This window comes from Heterocephalus glaber, unplaced genomic scaffold, assembly GCF_053883595.1.
Source record: "Heterocephalus glaber isolate CG9 unplaced genomic scaffold, H.glaber_assembly_v1.0 deba00001481, whole genome shotgun sequence".
NCBI lineage: Eukaryota > Metazoa > Chordata > Mammalia > Rodentia > Bathyergidae > Heterocephalus > Heterocephalus glaber.
In genome coordinates, this window is record NW_028258317.1 from 24664498 (window position 1) to 24686151 (window position 21654).

General features: G+C 36.6%; 1 long non-coding RNA gene and 1 other non-coding gene across 2 annotated transcripts in view; one reads left to right on the top strand and one right to left on the bottom strand.

Moving 5' to 3' along the window:
• LOC110347743 (uncharacterized) overlaps positions 1-21654 on the bottom strand; it is a 185241-nt gene that overhangs the window by 41516 nt on the left and 122071 nt on the right. The window lies entirely within an intron of this gene.
• Positions 1569-1675, top strand: LOC147825869 (U6 spliceosomal RNA). Its single transcript, XR_015440193.1, has one exon. It is a non-coding gene; the product is annotated as a U6 spliceosomal RNA (small nuclear RNA).

The following is a 21654-nucleotide window of genomic DNA, read 5'->3' on the forward strand; positions in this document are numbered from 1 at the left end:
CTCCTTTTTTAAACTTTAGGTTTCTCACATAAGAGAAATAATGCAATATTTAAACTTGTATGTCTGATTTATTTCACTTAAGATTATGGTCCTGAGGTGCATCTATTTATCTAGAAATGACTCGTTTATCCTTCTTTATGGCAGAGTATATAGTACTCCATTATATATAAATACCGCATTTTCTTCATCTATTCATCCATTAATGGGCATATAGGCCACTTCCAAGATATAACTATTATGAGTTGTGCTGCAATAAACATGGGTGTGCACGTGTCACTGGAGTATGATGTCTTTAACCCTTTGGAGAAGGTGCCTCTTAGAAGAGGAATAGCTGGGTCAAATAGAATTTCTACTTGTAGTTGTTTGAGGAATTTCCATACTAATTTCTGTAGTGGCTGTATCAGTTTACACTCCTACCAATAATGAAGGATTCTGCCTCTCTCCCTCACCTCATAGCCTTGCCAAAATTTGTTATTGGTTGATTTGTTGATGATACCCATTATTTCTGGAGTGAAATAGAATCTCAGTGTTTTAATCACTTACCAGTCTAATTATTTAAATACAGGGTAATTCAATACTGCATATTTTTCATGAATTTTTATAAGATAATATAAAAGGAAATATAAAAATGACAATTTTATCAAATTCAGTAATTTTTCTGTGTGTGGTACATCTTAAAACATTCAATACACAACACAACATTACAATCTGGACAGTAGTATCTAGTATCTTTCCAAATTCTTTTTGCATTATTATCTTTCTTTGAACAATACACTTTACAACATTTTATTGTCTTGTTGGTATAATTTCAATAAAATGTCTACCCACTAAATGTAATAGGGAAAATGTCAATGATGGATGTCCTGGTTGGCATTTCCCTACCCCGTGTTTTTCAATTATTTGGTCTATTAGACCTAATCTAAATTGTGAAGCATTTTTTGAAACCCGTTGTTTTGAATAAACAACAAACAAGTTCCATATTGTTTGGTCCAGAAGATGCATACACTGGAGAGCCCTACAGTTAGGTAGTCGCGCAGTTTCTATGGAAATTAATGTAAGCAAGGCTCACAAAAGACAAGACAAAGTATTCTCAAATTAGGAACAGAATAGGCAAAATATATGGTTGTAATTAGAACATTGCCCTTCTAGTTAGAAGGTTTTAGTTGTGGGAATGGGATTTAGGTGCATGTAGGCTCGGTCAGACTCATTTCTATAAACAAACCAATTGTGGGGTTAACTCTTTATAGCCTGCTTTGGAGCAAGATCAATATTGCAGTTTCCCACATGCATAAATATTTTTTTCCATTAAGTTTATTGGTACATTTTAGGTATACAATACAGTTACATTCCTCATTGGGGTCTTGTACCTTTACATGATGTGCCTTGGTGCTTATTTTTTCCCCATTCCCCTGCCCTCCCTTCACCCCTTCCACCCTTCCATATTTACAAAGACTTTGTTTCCAGTTTTTCCTTTTCTCATATTTTTTCTTTTCCCTTCTTTTCTTCCTCTACCCCTCCCACTTCCCTTACTCCTTTGGACCGTTTCCTATTTCTCAATATCAATTATAGTGCTTGCTTCGGCAGTACATATACTAAAATTGGAAAGATACAGAGAAGATTAGCATGGCCCCTGCGCAAGGATGACATGCAAATTCGTGAAGGGTTCCATATTTTTAGAAACAGATTATGAGGCTACAGAAACAGGCCGAAAAGATCGTGGAGAAGAAAATCATCAAGTTCACAAAGGTCCTCAAGACCCACAGACTCCTGGTCTGAGCCCAATAAAGACTGTGTATGCCTCAAAAAAAATATCAATTATACATTTTTATCCTTATTTACACTTTTAATTTTTCACACCAGAGAAACTATTCGGTATTCACACGTGTGTCCTATTTATTTCACTTAAGAGTATGGCCTCAATATGCATCCACTTAGGTATAAATGTCTCTAGTTTCTTCTTCTTTATGGCTGAGTAGTACTCCATTTTATTAAAAAAAAATCTTCTTTATCCAGTCTCCAGTTGATGGGCAGTTGGGCTGTTTCCATGTTTTAGCTATTACAAACTGTGCTGCTATAAACATGAGTGAGCATGTATCACTGTGGTATGATTCTTTTAATTCTTTTGGGAAGATACCCAGCAGAGGAATAGCTGGGTCAAATGGGACTTCTAATCCTAGTTTTTGTTTGTTTGTTTGTTTTTTGAGGCAGGGTTTCCTTTTGTCTAATCCTAGTTTTTTGAGGTATCTCCATATTGATTTCCACAGTGGTTGCACCAGTCTGCACTCCCACCAACAATGGAGAAGGGTTCCTTTCTCTCCACAATGACACCAGCATTTGTTCTTGGTTGATCTCTTGATAGCAGCCACTCTTTCTGGGGTGAGATGGAATCTCAGTGTTGTTTTCATTTGCATCTCTCGAATGACCAGTGATGTTGAACATTTTTTCATATATTTATTTGCTGTTTTTACTTCTTTGTCTGAGAAATGTCTGTTTATTTCGGATGCCCATTTTTGAATTGGGTCTTTGAATTTGGGGGATCTGATTTTTTTCAGTTCTTTATATATTCTCGATAGTAGACCTTTGCCTGAGCTACAGCTGCTAAATATTTCTTCCCACATTGTAGGTTGTCTTTTAGCTCTGTTGGTAGTTTCTCTTGCAGTGCAGAAGCTTTTTAATACAATGAGATCCCAGTTGTTGATTCTTTGTGCTAGCTCCTGTGCTACTGAAGGTTTGTTCATAAAGTCTTTTCCTATGCCAATGTCACCAAGAGTTCTACCTAACTTATCTTCCAGCAAGTTCAGTGATTCTGACTTAATATTTAGATCTTTAATCCACTTTGATCTTAGTTTACTGCACGGTGATAGGTATGGGTCTCGTTTTAATCTCTGATAAATTGAAATCCAGTTTTTCCAACACCATTTATTAAATAGGCTATCTTTCCTCCAATAAGGGTGGTTGGCTTCTTTGTCAAAGATGAGGTGGCTGAGTATGTCTGGAGTTGTTTCTGCATCTTCTAATCTGTTCCACTGATCTTTGGGTCTGTTTCTTTGCCAGTACCATACTGTTTTTATCACAGTAGCTTTGTAGTATAGTTTCAAGTTGGGTATTGTGATACCCCCAGCCATGTCTTTGTTGCCTAGAATTGCTTTTGCTATTCTAGGTTTCTTCTGCTTCCAGATGAATTTTTGGATTGTTTTCTCTAGTTCTGTGAAGTATATTGTTGGAATTTCAATTAGCATTGCATTAAATCTATATAGTAGATTTGGAAGTATGGCCATTTTCACTATATTGGTTTTTCCTACCCAGGAACAAGGGATATCTTTCCATTTTCTTATATCCACTTTGATCTCCTTCAGAGTGCTGTACTTTTCAGTGTAGAGGTCTTTTGCTTCCTTTGTTAGGTTGATTCCTAGATATTTCATTTTTTTAGATGCTATTGTAAAAGGAATTATTTCCCGAATTTCTCTCTCAATGGGTCTGCTATTTGTGTATAAGAAGACTATTGTTTTTTGAGTGTTGACCTTGTATCTAACTACTCTACTGAATCTGTCAATTAGGTCTAGAAGACTTTTGACTGAGTTTTTTGGGTCTTCTATGTAAAGTATCATATCATCAGCAAATAATGACAGTTTAACTTCTTCCTTTCCTATCTTTATTCCTTTCATTTCTTTCTCTTTTCTAATTGCTATGGCTAATGTTTCCAGAACAATATTGAACAGGAGTGGTGATAGTGGGCATCCTTGTCTTGTTCCTGATTTTAGCGTGAAAGTTTTCAGTTTTTTACCATTTAGTATGATGTTGGCTGTTGGTTTTTCATAGATAACCGTAATCAGGTTGAGATAAAGACCTTCAGATGCTCATTTTTGAATTGGGTCTTTACATAAATATTTTATAATAATATCTTTTCCTTGCTTTTTGATTACAGGATAGCTTGTTAGACATTGGTCAACTTTGCCACCACCACCCATAGAATTATTATAACCACTGACCACTATTGGAGTGTTTTTAGTTTCGTTTCTTCTTTCTAGTTGTCATTTCTGTATTATGAATAGTTGACAATAAGGAGATGTCTTTTTGTCTTTCCATTTCTTAGCACAGACTTTTCCTCTCTGATATGCTAACATTTCTCCTTTTTTCAGTATTTTTCTTTTCAGATCTTTTGGCAGTAACTTCCTATTCATTCTCAGTGGCCCAAATGTGTCTGTTTGTATTTTAAAAGAATATCACCGAGTTCTGGAGAAGTACAAAAAGTGTATCTAATGTACTTATGTTAAGAGTTTTTATAGACTGTATATATGTTACTTATATGTTACTTCTCACAAATAAAATTAACACAAATTAGTAAAAGAAAATAACCAGAACTTTTTATTAGATTTCACTAGAAACAAACATCAAAGGTGAATACAATGTTCTAAATAAGAGTATGCAAAAAATAGCTGACATAAAATAAATAAACAGACATATGAATATATCTTGTGCAAACAAAAATCAACTGGTTTAGGGGCCTGGGATTTAGCTCAGTGGTGCCGCTGCCTGCCTCACAAGCTCAAGGTCCCGAGTTCAATTCCCAGGCACCCCAAAAAATAATAATAATAACACCTCCCCAAGCAAAGCTCAGGATAATCAGTACATATACAAATGCGCTGCCTAAGTGACATTCAGGGTAAACTGTTTAGTTAGTTTGCATTTCTTTGGGGGGTTTTTTGTTTGTTTGTTTGGGTACCAGGGATCAAACTCAGGACCTTGTGCTTGCGAGGCAGGTAGTGGCGGCACCACTGAGCTAAATCCCCTTCCCTACATTTCTTGAATGGCAAGCAATATTGAACATTTTTTCATATATTTACTGGCTGTTTGTACTTCTTCATCTGAGAAGTGTTTGTTCATTTCAGATGCTCATTTTTTGATTGAGTCTTTTAATTTGGGGGGATCTAATTGTTCTTGAGTTCTTTATATACTCTAGATATTAGTCCTCTGTGCAATAGCTGGCAAAATTGTTAATTTTTATAGTGTTCAAATGAATCAAATGGATGATTTATCATGCACTTAAAATTCATAAGATATTTGTCAGAGTATATGCCTGTATTTTCATTTATTTAGAAAATAGGATTAATATAACCAAAGTCTTAGAGTTGTTGCTATTTCTCCCTGTTCTCATATGCTTCTTAAAGCTAAAAGGTTTACACTTAAAAACATTTCACTTTGATAAAAAAAAAAGTCTTTATTCAAAATAAGAATTCTCAGGCAACCTACTCTCTGGGTCCCCTCCTGTTCCTCTCAGGCAGGAGCTGTCTATCCCTCAATAAATGTTTCCTACTCTTAAAAAACAAAACAAACAAAATATGAATTCTCATTCATCTGGACCTCAGGGCTATAGGTCTTATTCTTTGTGACTTGGTTTTACATAATACCTCAAGTGAGGGACAAAATTACGTAGCATGGGGAAGGCCAGTGGATTTTTATCCAAATCACCTGAAGTAACATTCATACCACCCGTGTTCAGAGTCCCACCTTGACCACATCGTTCTTCTCCAGTGCTCTGGTAGTCTAATGTGAAAATGATGGCAAGGCTTTCTGGAGAAATGGTCAGCTCATTACCTAGAGATAACCATGTAGGAGTAGTAGGATATTATTGGTATATAACCTTTATTGTCTACTTAGCCTCTGCCAGGAACATCTATTAGACCATTTAACACTCATTTTTTTTAAATATCCCTATTTAGTAATTACAGCTATTCCAATTTACAGATAAGAAAAATTGAGGCTCAGAATAAGTGATGTGCCTCATGTTACATAATGAGATAGTGACGGAGTTAGGATTAGAATGCAGCTTGCATTGCTATCTGCTGCTCTCTACTGCCTCCCAACTTCACTGAAAATACAAATTATCCATGAAAGATGACCAAACTTACATACAGCACTAAAAATTTTTCCTTTCCTTAGAAACAAATACTTCATATATACTCAACATAGTCGTTTGGACTGGATAGTACAGTGCCATGAAATCTTAATATGTCAATGTTTCACCCTGGATTTTTTTTCCTTTCACTTTCAAACTGGTAGCTGGTCAACTCTCTTGCTTCAGACATGATAAAATGTGTGAGATTTTCAAAGGCTAAGCCCTTGTGAGAGTTATCAGATAGAATACAAGATTCTCAGTTAAATATGAATTTCAGACAAATAACAAATCATACTGTAGTGTAAGTATGTCCCATGCAATATTTGAAACATGTTCTCTTTAAAATGATTTGTGATTTATCTAAAACTCAAATTTAACTGAGAATCCTCTATTTTTTTATTTGTTAAGTGTGGCAACCCTGTCCTTGGGAAAATTTAGTTTATGGAGGAAGTAAAAGAAAAGAAAGAAATGAGCACAACATGCAGAATGGTTTAGCAAAAGCAGGAGGATGTGTACGTAGGCAGATGAGCCCATGTGCAGCCAGGGACCAAGGGCAGCAAGGAAGCACAGAGCCCAGCTCAAAAGGGACATTTGTGAGGAGATGCTCCTTGACCAGTCATTTCTCACCACCTTGCTATTATCAACACCATGCTGCAACTGCAAGTCATGATAAAAATTCAGAAGACTGTTACAAAAGTATTGTGAACAAAGAGGAAAACTACTATATAGGAAAAATATAAATATCCTCCTAGTTGGTTTTGTTCTTGTCTTTGTTTTTGTTTTGTTTTGGATACCAGGGATCAGTCCTCCTAGTTTTCAATGAGGACAATTAATAAACTTCAACTTAAGAAAGATGAAATTGTTTAAGAATCTTCTTCAGACATGACCATCCCACAGATGATGCAGAACTATAGGCCCCTGAGATGGAGAGGATTCTGAGACCAAATACTGAACGATACATTTGAAGTGCTAATTGAGTGTCAGGTGCCCAGCTGTATTTAACAAAACAGAAATACTGAGACAAGAACACACCCCTGAATTTCAGGTAATTAAAATCTGGTGGGGGAATTTAACAAGTAAATGAGTAATTTCAACACTAGAGTTTTCCAGATCCAGTGAGAGCCTTCAGAGAAGGGCAGGATTAACTATGTAGGAAGTGACAGGGAAATTTCATATAATAAATTGCTCCAGAGAGAAGTCTTTAAAGAACAAGATGGCATTTGCCAAGAATGACGTTGAGCACTACGGTCCCTCTGAGATGTGTTTGATATTTCTGGAACACACAATGCCCAGAAGAAGAGCAAAAGAAGTAGGCAAAAGCCAGATTATGAGAGTCCTAGGACATACAAGGACTTCTCAAACTTTATTGTACACAGAGATCACCTGGGGATCTTGTTAAATGCAGATTCTAATTCAATAGGTTTGAGGTGGAGCCTCTGAGATTTCTCATTTCTAGCAAGCTGTTGGATGATGCAAATACTGCTGGGCTGAGAATCATCTTGGAGTAGGAAGACTGCACGCCTTGCTTTGGGTCTTAAACCTTTCCCTGCAGGCAATGGGGAGCCATCTTGTGGCTTTTCTAGCCAGATAGTGACTAAAATTCAAAAAAGCTAGCAGTAGAAACAAGAATATTTCTATGGTCCAGGGGAAAAATGGCAAGTACCTAAACTGAAGATACTAAAGAAAAGAGGATGAATTTAGCAATATTGAAAACAAAAGTGACTTGGTATTCAGTGAAGGTCCAGAAAAGAGAAAAATGGCAGACCTGTCTATTAAGTAGCTAAGCTATTTTTTCACAATTGTATGATTTGAGAATTTTATTTAGGATGTCCTACTATACTAGATTGTGACATCTTTTTGTCCATAAACTGTGCCTTTTGAAATGATTAGTTGAGTTTGAGATGTATTTAAATGTATTATGGATTCAGTCACATTATTTTAAGGTCACTCCTGATACATGTACTGTCTTTCAAGATGAGAGAACACATTCCTTTTAGGCAGAAAGAGGCTTCTTTTTTGTCCTCCAGCACTAAGCCTGTGCCTAGTACATGGGGCTCCTTCTTGGATTGCAGTTCTGTTAATATGCAGACACTATTCCTGATCGAACCCTGCTTCCCAAATAAGAAAGCATGGGGTGAAATTTCAAAGTATCAATCCCAATAGTGTCATCATTTATTTTCCCTCTCCTCAGTTTTAAAATTTGAAATAATATAAGATTTCAATGCCAATATTGCAACTGAGAACTCATTCATTTCTCAAGTTCCAGAATAACAACCTGAGTTTCAGATCCCAGTGGTCCTTCCTAATGACTGATTAGAGTTCTTTTCTTTACCTCCTACTGACAATTACCTGTTTTGATAAGGTGATTAGTGTGTTGACTTAACACTCATGCCAACTGTTTTATCCTGTTAGAATCTGATTTTCAGTATGTTGAAATATTAGCTTAACCCTAGGGTTCTCAGTCCTAGAGACACATTAGAATTATTTAGGATCCTATTTAAAAGAATAGTGACCAGGCTTCATCCCCAGGGATTCTAATTTAGCTGCACCAAAATGGGTACCAAGTATCAGTATGGTTTATAAGCTCCCCAGTTGATTCTATTAGAGCCAATGCTGAGAACCACTGGAACAAACCTGAGGGGATTTTGTTTTCCTGACATCAACATCCTTATGATAATTTAAGTTTATCTGAAGGAATCTTACCTTTCAGGAATATCAATAAGAATGAGGCAAGAATGCAAACCACTGAATTATAAAGTCTATATGGAATGCTGTTAATGTAGAAAGAGCCTACATATAATGGTTACAAAAACTACTTTATTATTTTATTGTTTACATAATAACACAGAATTTATCTGCTGTCTAATTTCTAAGCATAGTCAGGCTGAGTTAGGATGTGGAGGGGAGAAGTTATTTGCACCACTGTTTTCTCAGCTGGCAAGCATGCACAAGCATTCTTCATGTGATTGTTAAAAAATATAATGAAGGCCCTTCATCAGTATGTGTGGGAAACTCCTGCATTTCAACTCTTTTGTGATTTTTTTTTTTTTTTACATAACTCCATTTACATTCTCAGCACTTTTTTTTTTTTTGGTACCAGGGATCGAACTCAGGACCTTGCATTTTCAAGGCAGGCATGGTGCCACTAAGCTAAATCCCCAGCCCTACATTTTTGGCATTTTAAGGGTTATTTTAATCAGCTAGTCTAAGAGTATTTGCAACATAATTTTTTTTGTATATCCTTTTATTGGTACATTTTAGGTGTACAATATAATGGCATCCATCATTGGAAATTTGCACCTTTACATAATCTCTCTTGGTTCTTATTTTTTCCCCCTTCCCCTGCCCTCCCTTCAACCCCTCCACCCCTCCCTATTTACAAAGACTTTGTTTCCTTTTTTTCGTTTTCTTATTAATTCCATTCCCTTCTTTCCTTTCCCCTACCCCTCCCACTTCCCCTTCCCCTTTGCCACTTTTCTTCCTATATCATATGATCTATTATACTTTTAGTCCTTATTTACACTTTCAGTTTCTCACTCTAGAGAAACTATTTGGTATTTACACGTGTGTCCTATTTATTTCACTTAAGAGTATCGCCTCAATGTCATAATTTTATTTTTCAGATGATTATTTATCAAATAAATGTGTAACACGATATGAATGACTACATTGTTCTGTACCTCTGTGAGTATCTTAATCTCATGTATGTATTTTAAATACTTTTTGTTAAAGGTCTCTAAGTCAACAAAAACATATTAATCAACAAAAAACTCTAACACACCCATGATCAGTGCCCAGAATTATGAGCCACTGCACACTATATTCCTTGGGCATGTTGATTATTTGGCACAGTGGCCTGATCTCATGGTTTTACCTCTGAAGCAGCCAGCATCTAGCTAGAGACCCCCGTCAGTGTGACCCAGAGTCTGGCTGCCTGAAGCACAAAAGTTTACCATATACAAGCAGCTGAACAGTAAAGGCCAATGTCCAATGGTAATGGTCAAGTCCAGATTCTCAAGGTGCCCAGCAAGAGTTCTACTGGTCAAGTAATGCAATAATTCTTCACCAACAACTCTCATACCAGGTTGTGAAAGATCACAGCTTTGTGTTTTTGAATAAAATCATTAGTCCTCCTCTTCTAAAATTCTATTCCATTCAATCCTCTCACAAAAAATGATGTGTGATTTTCATAGCCACAAGCTCATGTTTACAAAATACAGAGGTTTTTATTTATGACTGAAGTTAATTTATATCTGCTTCCTGATAGAAAATTGATTTTGTCACTTTCCAAGTGAAATTTACCACTTCAATAATTTCTTAAATATTTTAATATTATGTTCAATCAGCTTACGAACTTTGCCCTTTCTCTCTTCTCTCTGAGGCTGACTCTAACTGAAGTGCTTATGGTGTATCAATTGTTGTCCAGAGTCAATTCCACTGATACATACAATCATAGTATCTGGTTCTTAGTGTTGCCAACCCTCCAAATTGACTTCCACCAAAGTGGCTGAGTCTCAGACCTCATCTGTTTCAGACCAAATGGCCTAAGCTATCACTAATAATTGTATCCCCTTATCATGATTTTGAGACCCTTTTGGCTATCTGAATTTCTTTCTCCACTTAAAGTTGCATCCTTATCTGGCACATGTCTCCTTAGAGCAATGGGAAAATTGGGATCTGTCAACAAGCCCTTTCTACATCTGACACCATCTCGGGGCAGCCATCTCAGTTCTACTGTTCCATGTGGGATGACTTGAGGATCTTTTTTATGTTTCTCCCTTCCAGCTCTCCAGATGAAAAACAGGATGCTCAGTCCACATGGGGAAAGTGGGCTGTCGTAATGAACAGTGTCCAAAAGATTAACAAAATTTAATTCCTAACTCATACAAAATGTGTGGCAGTTCAAAAAACTCTCCATGATATTTGTCTTTCATGAGATAGTTCAGCCTTCTAAACTAGTAAAAGAAGTAGCCTGGATTGTCAGCAATTAGATTCTTCAACACAAAAATGACCCACATCACTTCTATTCACAGATTTTTGGCCAAAGCAAGTCACAAAGTCATATCTGTCATCAAGGAGAAGAGGAAACAGTCCTCTGTATGCAGGGCCTGGATATTAGTGCATTGTTACAAGGTTTTCTGATGCTTTGCTTCATCTGCTCTTACACTTATCTTGGGGAATCATAGTCTCTTTGCCCATCACTTGGCTCATCTCTTGGGATCTGGCTCAAAATGGGTACTCAGGAAAGACCAGTGATCTCTTTATTAGTTTCCAATTTTCTTCCTCTCTTCAGTTGAGAGAATCTTTATCTAGGGCCGGGGATTTAGCTCAGTGATTCTGCCACCTGCCTAGAGAAACTTTATCTAGTGAGGGAAGGGAAGGTGAGGAAGAGAGGAAAAAAGAAGAAAATATAGAAAGATGAAGTTTTTTAACTCTAAAAGTCAGGAACTTGACATCTATTTCCTCATTCTCTTGACAACCTCCATTGTCCTGTGTACTGTACCCAAAACCTTGTGTGGAGTGTCAGTCTCCCATATCTTCTGACACATTCGGTCAACGTTGTGCGTCTAAAAGTCAGTTAAGGCAAGTTAATATCAGTATTTCGCATGTTCTCTTGATACTACGAACCACATGTTGCTCTTCCCCTTTGCAGACCACATGAGAGGTCTATGGAGTCTGGGCAGAGAAATTAAATTTGTTTAATTTATCAATATGTAGATGAGGGAACAGGTCTGGGAAAATGTGCTCTTAAGTGTTGTGGTCATCTGTGAAGAGGCTGGAAGTCACACAAACATTTTTCTGGCACTACTGAAAATCAAAGGAAGAAAAATGGAAATTTAAAAGACATCCAGTGTTAGACTAAGAAGCTCTGTAAAAACTTTTCAAAGTGATGCCTTCTAAACAGCATAACACTTATAGGAAGACCCACTCCAGTGAGCCACAGTGCCTCTTCATTTCTCCTTAACCATGAGACTTGATTCAAAAGATAGTTTACCCACCAGGAGATTTTCACATTGAAGAAGATATTTTTAAAATCTATTTAATAACATATTATTGCTACTTCCCTAGACCTTTGTTAATTATGAAACTTCAATTTACTATTGTACTTTTCAGAATCTCTTACCTCAGAGAACTGTTCTTAAAACCAGGATCTCAGACAGCTATGACATGTATGTGTTTTATACTGTTATAATTTAAGTGTGTAATAAACAATCCTAAAACTTCAGAGCCATTCTACAAATATTTATGGTCACTAGTTGGGGGCCAGCTGGGCATCAGTTAAATGGTTCTGCTGATCTTCACAGGGGTTGTCTATATATCTGAGATCATCTAGTTTCTGGTTGATCTAGGCTGGCCTTAACTAGGGTGACAGGAACACTCTTTGCTGGTATATATGTCCCTCCTCCTGGAACAGTGTATAGCCTGGGCATGGTCAACTGGTATTAACGAGCATAGGAGGATGACAGCATAAGCTGGGCTGCAAGTGCAGCTTTGAAGGCTCTGTTTCTATATCTCCTGGGTCAAAGCAAGTGACATGACTAAACATAGAATCAAGGCAAAGAATTGTTACAAAGTGAAGCAAAACATCAAGGCTGGGTCGCACTATTTACCACACCCAGGATTTTGCCCATCAGCAGGGCCCAGGCAGGGAGGGCTACAGCACTGGCTGGCTGGGCACTAGCAGCAGAGTGTTGAATAAAAAAGATTGGCTCCTGAATTTTCAGGATATGAGACTAAGAAAAGGACATAGCATATGGCCCCAAGTCTTATAGGAATTCACAAACCTTTAATTACAGATCTTACAAGAAATGTTAAAAATGATTGAGAATGACCAGCCTACCACTGTGTTATGGAATGCTGTATGATTAACATGTTCACATAGTTCATTGCCATCATTCCTGACCACAGACCCTGTGCAGTGGCAGTGTTGATGTCACGACCCCTTTATGAATGTAGGAATACTGAGAACTGCAGAAATAAACTGAATGCCCACAGTAGCCAAACTAGCTAAGTGATCCAACTGAGATTCAAATCCAAGCTTCATTCTTTTCTTCCATTATATAATGAAAACTTTTGAAAAAAGTTTTAGAAACAATAAAATTTAAAACATCTTCCCTATAATTCTTTAGCATAAAGGCCAAGGTGCCAAGTGTCATCCAACTTAGGAAGAGATAAACATATTGGGGATTGCTATGGAGACCCATTAGCATTTCCTTGCTCATGAAGTAGGAGTTCGCACTGAAGGCTATTTAAACTTAAAGGGAAACATGAGTCAGTGCTTATATATTTTCTAAGTAACGACAAAAATATGACTTTCATATGAAACTGGAAAAAATGGTTCAAATTGCTCTCAAAGAAAGGAGGGGTGGATTTCAATAGGGGGATGACAGTTAATGGAGCCTTGAATGGAAAATTATTATTTTAGCAAATGAAGCAAAGAAAAAGCGATAAATCATTAACATAGAATCAGATATCATTTGTTACCAAAGAAGAAAATCAGAAATGACAAAAATGTAGGTAGAGGACCTAAAAGACTAAAAATAATATAAAAGTGAAAATTATTGTTGATCACAGAGGAAGTCATGGAAAATCAGCCTAACAGGCCAGGGATTTAGCTCAGTGGTTTCGCTGCCTGCTGCACAAGCACAAGGACCTGAGTTCGATCTCCAGTACCAAAAAAAAAAAAATCGGCCTAAAGATTGTAAAAAAATCAGAAGCTGCTGATAATTTTGATAATTTGAATTCGAGAAACTGGAAATGTATATTATTGAAGGGATTCTTAAGGTCGTTAGGTACAGTCTAAGCCCACTGTGAATATTTGAAAAATAAATAGGAAGATGTGGATCTGTCTCATACTTAATACCAGAGTTTCTTTCTTTTGAAATGACCTGAAGACTAGCTGGAAGAGAGAAGGTGGAGTAGATGTTGTTTTTGTGACTTGATACCGGATATGAGCATCAGGGCTCATGAATGTGTTTCAAAAGAGCTACAAGGAGAAAACTACTGATAGTTAAGGCCTTTGATAGAATAACCTGGAGATCTCTGCTGTACTAAGGAGAACTGAGGGCAATGCCAGCCCATGAGACAGAACCTCATGGAAAAAGCACAGAGAATGGACTCCCAGAAATGGGATCAGAGGCACAGTGATGCTGCCAGTGATGCTGCCAGTGATGCAAACAGCAGATTGCCTAGTTACTAATGCAAGAGGACTGCATCTGCCCACTCCCAAGAGAGACACTGAGCAACCTGAGGAGAAAAACAAATGCAAAGACAGACTTTGAAACCACTGTTAGATCCACACCCTCCCCGGGTAAACCCTGGATTCCAGCAATAACTTAGAAACAGATTCAGAGAGAATGCTGATCAAATTATTTGAAGTTGCAAACATGTTAAATAGCAGAGGAATGATGAAAAAAAAGAACAGTTTTGAAAGAGATGAAACTGGAAAAGGTACTTTGCTAATGGTAGGTTCAGAAAACCTACATACAACTTGATGGAAGAAATTTAAGAGTAGTGTATATTAATTCGAGGTGTGATAGGCTACAAGCTCAATGTCAATCAATTTTTAAATTAATTTTATTGGTACATTTAAGGTATACAATATAATGACATTCATCATTGGAAATTTGGCCCTTTACATAATCCATCTTGGTTCTTATTTTTTCCCCATTCCTCTCCCCTCCTTTCAACCCCTCCACCCCTCCCTACTTACAAAGGCTTTGTTACCATTTTTTCTTTTTATCATATTAATTCCATTCCCTTCTTTCCTTTCCCCTACCCCTCCCACTTCCCCTCCTCCTTTGCACCTTTTCTTCCTATTTCACATTATCTATTATACCTTTAGATAAGGTATAATAGTATAAGTGTAAATAAGGATTTACACTTATTTACACTTTCAGTTTCTCATACTAGAGAAACTATTTGGTATTTACACATGTGTGTCCTATTCATTTCACTTAAGAATATCGCTTCACTGTGCATCCATTTAGCTATAAATGTCTCTATAGTTTCTTGTTCTTTATGGCTAATACTCCATTTAATGTCAATCTATTTTTAACACAGTGATTCTTAACCTTTATGGGATCAAAAATCTCTTTAAGGGCATAATTAAAACTAAATATCTTTACCTTACAAGCATATACTGTTACACAACACCTTGCATTGAGTTCTAGGAAGGTCATGGGGACTCTTGGAGGCATTTGTGTATGGTTTGGTGGTTTAAACCAGGTACTTGTTCTGCCATTCAAAATAAGTTATGACTTTGAAAAAGCAGTAGAAGTCTCTACTCTACATTTTCTTATTTGAAAAGAGGAGTTACAATACCTAACCCCCCTCAATCAGGGCTATTGTAAAAGATTTTTAAAGAACAGTCTTTTGTTATTTTAACTGTATAAATTTTATTATAGTTTTAGATTTTAATATATATAACATATTTTATTCTGTGTTATAGTACCAAAGTCAATTATTACTTTATTCAACTTTTAAGTTTAGTTTACAAAGGAGAAGACAGGATTATCCCCATGGGCTCTTTGCCTCTTGGAACAATATCTGGAATTTTGAGTTCTGATGTGGGTATCTCATTTTAGGAGAGAAAGGTGTCAACTAGAACACCAACCAGTGTTAAGGGGAAACACAATTCATACATTAGAAGACAGGTAGAAGAATGAAGAATCTTTAGGTACTGAAAAGTAGACTAACTGAATTTAAACATTTAAACATGTCACATGCAAAAAAGAAGAGGAATTATTCTCAGTGACTCCAGGGACCAGAATTGGAGCCAATAGGGAAGGAAATTTCAAATATAAAATTCTGTCTTAGAAACTAGAAGCTGACTTTTCTCTATCATCAAGGGGTCAAATTATCCAGTCACTCAATAAATATTTATTGAGCATTTACTGTGTGCCACACCATGCAAGGCACTGAGGATACAAAACTGAATAAAATAGACTTTGCACCTTTAACAGGCTCCCAGTATTGTGGGAGACACAGGTAAATCAGTAATTACAACAGAAATGGAGACAATGGTATTGCTCGGAAAATAAGGCAGGGCCTGATGGAATAATCCTAATAGAGTTAACACTAGATTTGAGATATATTATGCATAAAGAAGACTTTTCAGGTAGCCAGGCATGTGAGGAGATGGCAAAGGCACAGAGGTGAGAAGTGCATGGTGATTTAATGAATCCTGGGCACCAAAGACCTGGCAAAGAGGAGATGGAGAGAAAAACTTAGACATGACTTTGCAAGCTCATACACTTAGCACTGTGTGTTTTAGGTGATAGCTGGTAGCATAGGTCTCATAATTGTAACAGTTTTACATCTCCCCATGAGAGACCAGAAAGTAAGGAGCTCCGTGATGGCCAACATTTTTTCCCAGTGGGTTATTTAGACTTGTATAAAACAAAAATATTTCAAGTATTTGTTGTACATGTTAAGACTGGAAATCTGGAGACAAACTACAAGATTGAGGGAGTAAGTCTAGCAAGAGATGTGAGGATCTGGGCTAGTCTGAAAAGCTGTGAGAGGATTAGGAGATGGAACTGATTCTCTCAAGGACCTTCCAAAGCTCAAACTATGCAGTTGAGCCTTGAAACTGTCACAGAATTAGAAGGTTTTAAGGCCACTGACACCATATCATTCAACTCTTCCACTGTAGAAACGAAACTCTTAAAGAGAAAGCAACATTCTCACTTCCTCAAATAGTAGAGCACTCAGGGTCAAGAACAGGACACAAAACCTTAAAAAGCACACCCTTCAACTTTGATCCAGGAGGTTGGATCACTCAAATTTTCATTAAATCTTTCTTATAACAAATATTCTTTCTTAAACCCGTAAAGTGCTAGATATAAACTTTATCAAAAGGAAATCAATACAATACTTAAGTGTTGCTTTAGAATACAGATGTGGACCAGAAAGGGTCTTTCTTTTAAACTTCATGGTGACAGAAAGAACATGGGCTGATTCAAAGCTGAGCTCTACAGAGTGGCACACAGAAGAATCACTTAACCTCTGAAGCTCAGTTTTCTCACCCATAAAACAGACAAATAATTCTTCCCTTAAAGAGTTATAGATATATAAAAGGACTTCACAATGCTTGGAGCTCAATAAATGTGAGGTAAATAATTTCTTTTTCTGTTAACTCCTTTCTCCTCACATCAAGACCTTTAAGAAGTTACCTTCTATCTCCTCTGGCCCACCAGAGATAGGACAGCAATCTGCCTTATCAGCGGTTTTACTTAATTCAGTGTTAGCTACCAACAACTGATTATAATTAGAAAATCTTCAAAGAAATCTTCAGCAATAAACAATTTATAAGTTTTAATTTACCTTCTGCTGTGTGATGAAATCTTGAGCCATCCTGTTTCCAACCTGGGATGTGAATCATCCTTTTATCTGGCATATCCACACTATAAACACTATCTGCCCATTGGTCACTTAGTATCCATCTTGGTTACCAGATCAACTATCACAGTATCATGGTGCTTTTATTCAACCTTTAGTTTACTCAACAACTGCTTCAAAATGAAGAATATTGATGCTGATAATGAGTATATGTCAAAAGAACCTGCTGTAAAAAGGCTTCTTGTAAGTAGAAAGGTAAAAATTCTTGATAATTAAGGGAAAAAATTAGATGCTAAAATTGTGAAGAAAGGAAAAGAAATTTTAGTTTTACTGTTGTACTTTGAACTGCAAAGCTTACAGGCACAGTATGTGATAAGTTCTTTGTTATAGGGTTTGATATCATTTATAATTTCAGATATCCACTAGAAATCTTACAACATCTCCCTCAAGGATTAGGAAGGACTAGTATACAGACAAATGGTTAGAATTTGGCCTCAGGTATGAGAATGACTAAGCAATGTGTGCTGGCCTTGTGTGAACATGGATATATTCTTTAATCTCTCTGAGAGTATTTATATATCAAGGGTAATCCGAAGGCAAACATTCCAATGTCAGAGCACAGTTTTAAAGATTAAATATGCTACATACATAAAAGGTGTTTAAAGCAGTTCCTCACACAAATAAAGGCTTGAACCACAGCTATGATTATGTTGATTTTACCTGCTGACAAACACAATACACTGTACTTTCCCTTATCACCTCATCTCCCTGGTCAGTGATCTTCTCTTCCATACATAATTTCATCTTTTTAAGAAGACAGTTGCATACACTTCTTGTCAGACATGGAAGAAACTGAAAAGCTTACTCTCAAACATAGTCAAGCCAAATGGAATCAATGGATCCAACTGCCAGAAATGAAGTAGTGGAGTCCTTAATATCAGCAGTTCAAGGTATTGGATACCCACTTGTTGACTTGTTCCTTTTCTTTGATTAGAAGTCAGTACATCTAAATCCTTCACTTTATCAGGTCAAAGGGCTCCAGTACTTTCCATGGATTGGGTGGTTTGCAATGCCTATGTGATGAGAGGTATGCCTATGTGATGGACTTTGTTTCATCTTTAATGCAATGTGAGAACACAAATAGATACATACAATGTAAGTACTCAAAAAATATCCACTGAATGAACCAATTTGTGAAATGCTCTTCACTAAGTACCTTAGTAGTACATGGTTAGCTCTCGGGAGATCTATATTGTATTAGAGAACATAGGCTAATGTGGATGCCAAAAGTAGTGAATAGGAAATTTGGCTTCCAAATGAGAACACTGAAATTTCTGCTCCAACATATTTCTGGCTGTAGGTATATCATGTAAACTCTCTAAATCTCAATTTTCTTATTTCAAAAATGAGCACAGTAGATATTCCTAACTAATAGAGTTCCCATGAAATTAAGTTAAATAATATTTATAAAGAATTTGGCACCAAATAAATGCTTGATAAATACTATCATTAATATTTTAATATAAAATGACTGAGTGCAATTTAATGATATATTGCTTTAAAATGCATAAATAAGAATTCGTAGTGGAGGAGATCATCTTATCTCTAAGTACAGTATGAGTCTTAACCAGGTAGATGTTTCTTAGACAAGATATGTTCTGGGATAAATCCTAGAGAACAAATAAGTTTAAGCCTGAAAAGGATTCTTCACGTGGGCACAAGAACCAAAAACATATAGTCCTTTTAATTTTGAATAAGTCCCCAAAGGCTAGAAAAGGGACACTTCAAAGACCAGTGTGAAAGTGGCAGGCAATTTCAGGAAAGACAAGCTATGTAGTAATGATAACTGGCTGATCAAAAACTATGGTGCGGTAAATGAACAAAGATTTTAGCAGCAGACAGGCAAAGGCATAAATCCTCAGCCAAAAATAATATTTCTAAGCCTTGCTATTTTCTTCCCTGTTATGTGGTTATTTTTACCCCACCTTGCAAAATTTTGAAGAGGATTAAATGAATTGTCAAAGTTAAAAGCCTCAGGTCTGACCTGGTATCAGCTAAACAAAGTTATATAAATTTACATAGACAAATACCAAGACAGGGTTGCCTAACCACAGAAGAAGAAAAAACTGTACCCTCATCTGGTGTCCTAACCTACCTTATTGGTTTCGGTAGATATTTTGTACATACTACAAAATAATTGAAAATGTTATGGAAAATCTGAAGATAATTCAGTGAAGAGAGGTAGGGGGAATTAAAACAGTAAACTACTGGTTGTTGACATGTTTTCTTCTCAACTTTTCCCATATGTTCTTCCCAGATTTCCCATGACCAACTTAACCTTCCTGTCTCTAATTTTTTTAAAGAGAAGGGAGTAAGATGAATTCAGTGGGAAAGAAAGTGAAGAATAAGGGAGAGGGCAGGAGGGGCATAAAGGAGAAAGGGGAAGAAAGGGGATCAGGGAAGTGAGCATGTTTGTGAGATCAAAAACCAGACATAGTTAGCACTGGGGAACCAAAAGAGCACTGAAAAGGTCCAAGAACATGAGTAGGTTCCGAGTGGGTTGAAATCCAATTGATTAGAAACACAAAGTTAAAATGTAGAGATGAAATCATCCAAGCTGAAAGTAGCTAAAGTATCACCATGAAACCTCTTGGTCTTCTGCCACAGGACAGTGGGCACTTGTCTTCTGGGCTCCAGGATGTTTGCAGCGGTGTCTAGAAGGGGAAGGCAGACTCCTGGCATGGTTCATATCACATTGAAATGTGAATTTATTTAGATGTTGGACTGAAAGCCTTCAGAGGAGACAAGATATTCTATTCATGTGTTCACACAGTTGATGTTTAATAAATGTTTTCTGGAAAGAAGTTATGAAAAATAGGACTAAATGAGGGGAGGGAAGAGAGAATGACAATCAGATATTCAGGAAACCCCTTATCTCAACCAGCATGAGGCAGATAGTAATTCTTGTCTCATATCAGCTATTCAATCCTTTCAAATCTAGAATATTTTTGCCCTGACAACTAAAAGAGAGAAAAAGAGGCAAAGTGATTTATATCTTTTCATTAGAAAGTTTTAAAATGAGTAGCAGCCAATATTGTGCATAGCTAAAACTCAAGGGCATATATTATGAACTTAATAAACCATTATCTCTAAAATAATTGTTCTGAATGAGCTTTAAAAAATGGTTTTATGCCTTTTACATCTCCATCTGTCCTGTGTTAAAATAACCTAAACTCTTTAACATTTTGTCTTTGAAATCTTAACTGTGATGCTCAGATCAATTACTAATGATTTTCCAACTTCCTAAAAAATAAAAAGTAGTAAAAGCAATATATTATATTTTAGCAATGTTCTTTCTTTTTCAAACCAGTTTTTTATCTTTGATCTCCTTTGATCATCATATCAAAGGCATAAGGTTTAGCCCCTCGGTGTGGAAACTGAGGAAGTGGAACTAATAGCACACAGTGGGTTAAGGCCTAAGCAAAATGAAAACGTAGGATGCTGAGTCTCATTTCAGTTCTCACCCTGCAGCAATGCTTAAAATAGAATCATTCAAGAATGTTCTTTGTGTCTTTTGAAGCAGAGAAAGGAGAAAAATATTCCCCAATTTTTTACATATTAGTTATGTTCTTACATATGCTAATAGCTTTATTTCATAAGATTGATTTTTATTCTCACAGCTGTAGTTTTCAAACTTTTTAGCAGCAGAACTTTCTAATCAAAATTCCATGCTAAGGCCCTCCATACAAAACAGATAAAAGTGGAGTCACACAGATTTCAGCACAGCTGAGTGACCTGGAAAAGGTTTGGTGATATGGAGCATTGGCCTCACTCTCAACACCATGTGCACTGCCCATGAAGGACAATGGACACGACCTAACACAGAATGAAGATCAGGTCATAGAGAGTGTCTGACTTTTGATAAGTTGAGAACACTGAGGACTTAACAATCCAATCCATCCCAATATCAAGTCTACCACTTGTTTACTCTGTACACTGAGGAGGTAATCAACCTTCCCAAGCCTCAGTTTCCTCATATATATATAAAAGCCATAGTAACACCTGCCAGCTGAATCTGTTCAGATACTCAGAAGAATTCAGATACTCCAAGCAAATCATGAATCACAGTACTGCACTTAGCACATAGTAGGTACTCAGGCAGTTTCCTTTTTGTAAGGCCATTACCAAACTACATGCTTTTCTGACAAACCAAATGTTCTCCTATTTCCTTAGCGGTTGTAAATACCATTTGTTATCTTAAGCTCAGCTCATGCCCATTAGCACAAGAGAGCTTGCACTACTCCTGCAAACATTTAGCATTTTTATTCAGCTAGCACAACATCAAGACTTTAAAAGCAGCTTGAAAATAAACTTGATTCCAAATATGATTTATAATGTCCCAGGAAACAGCTCAT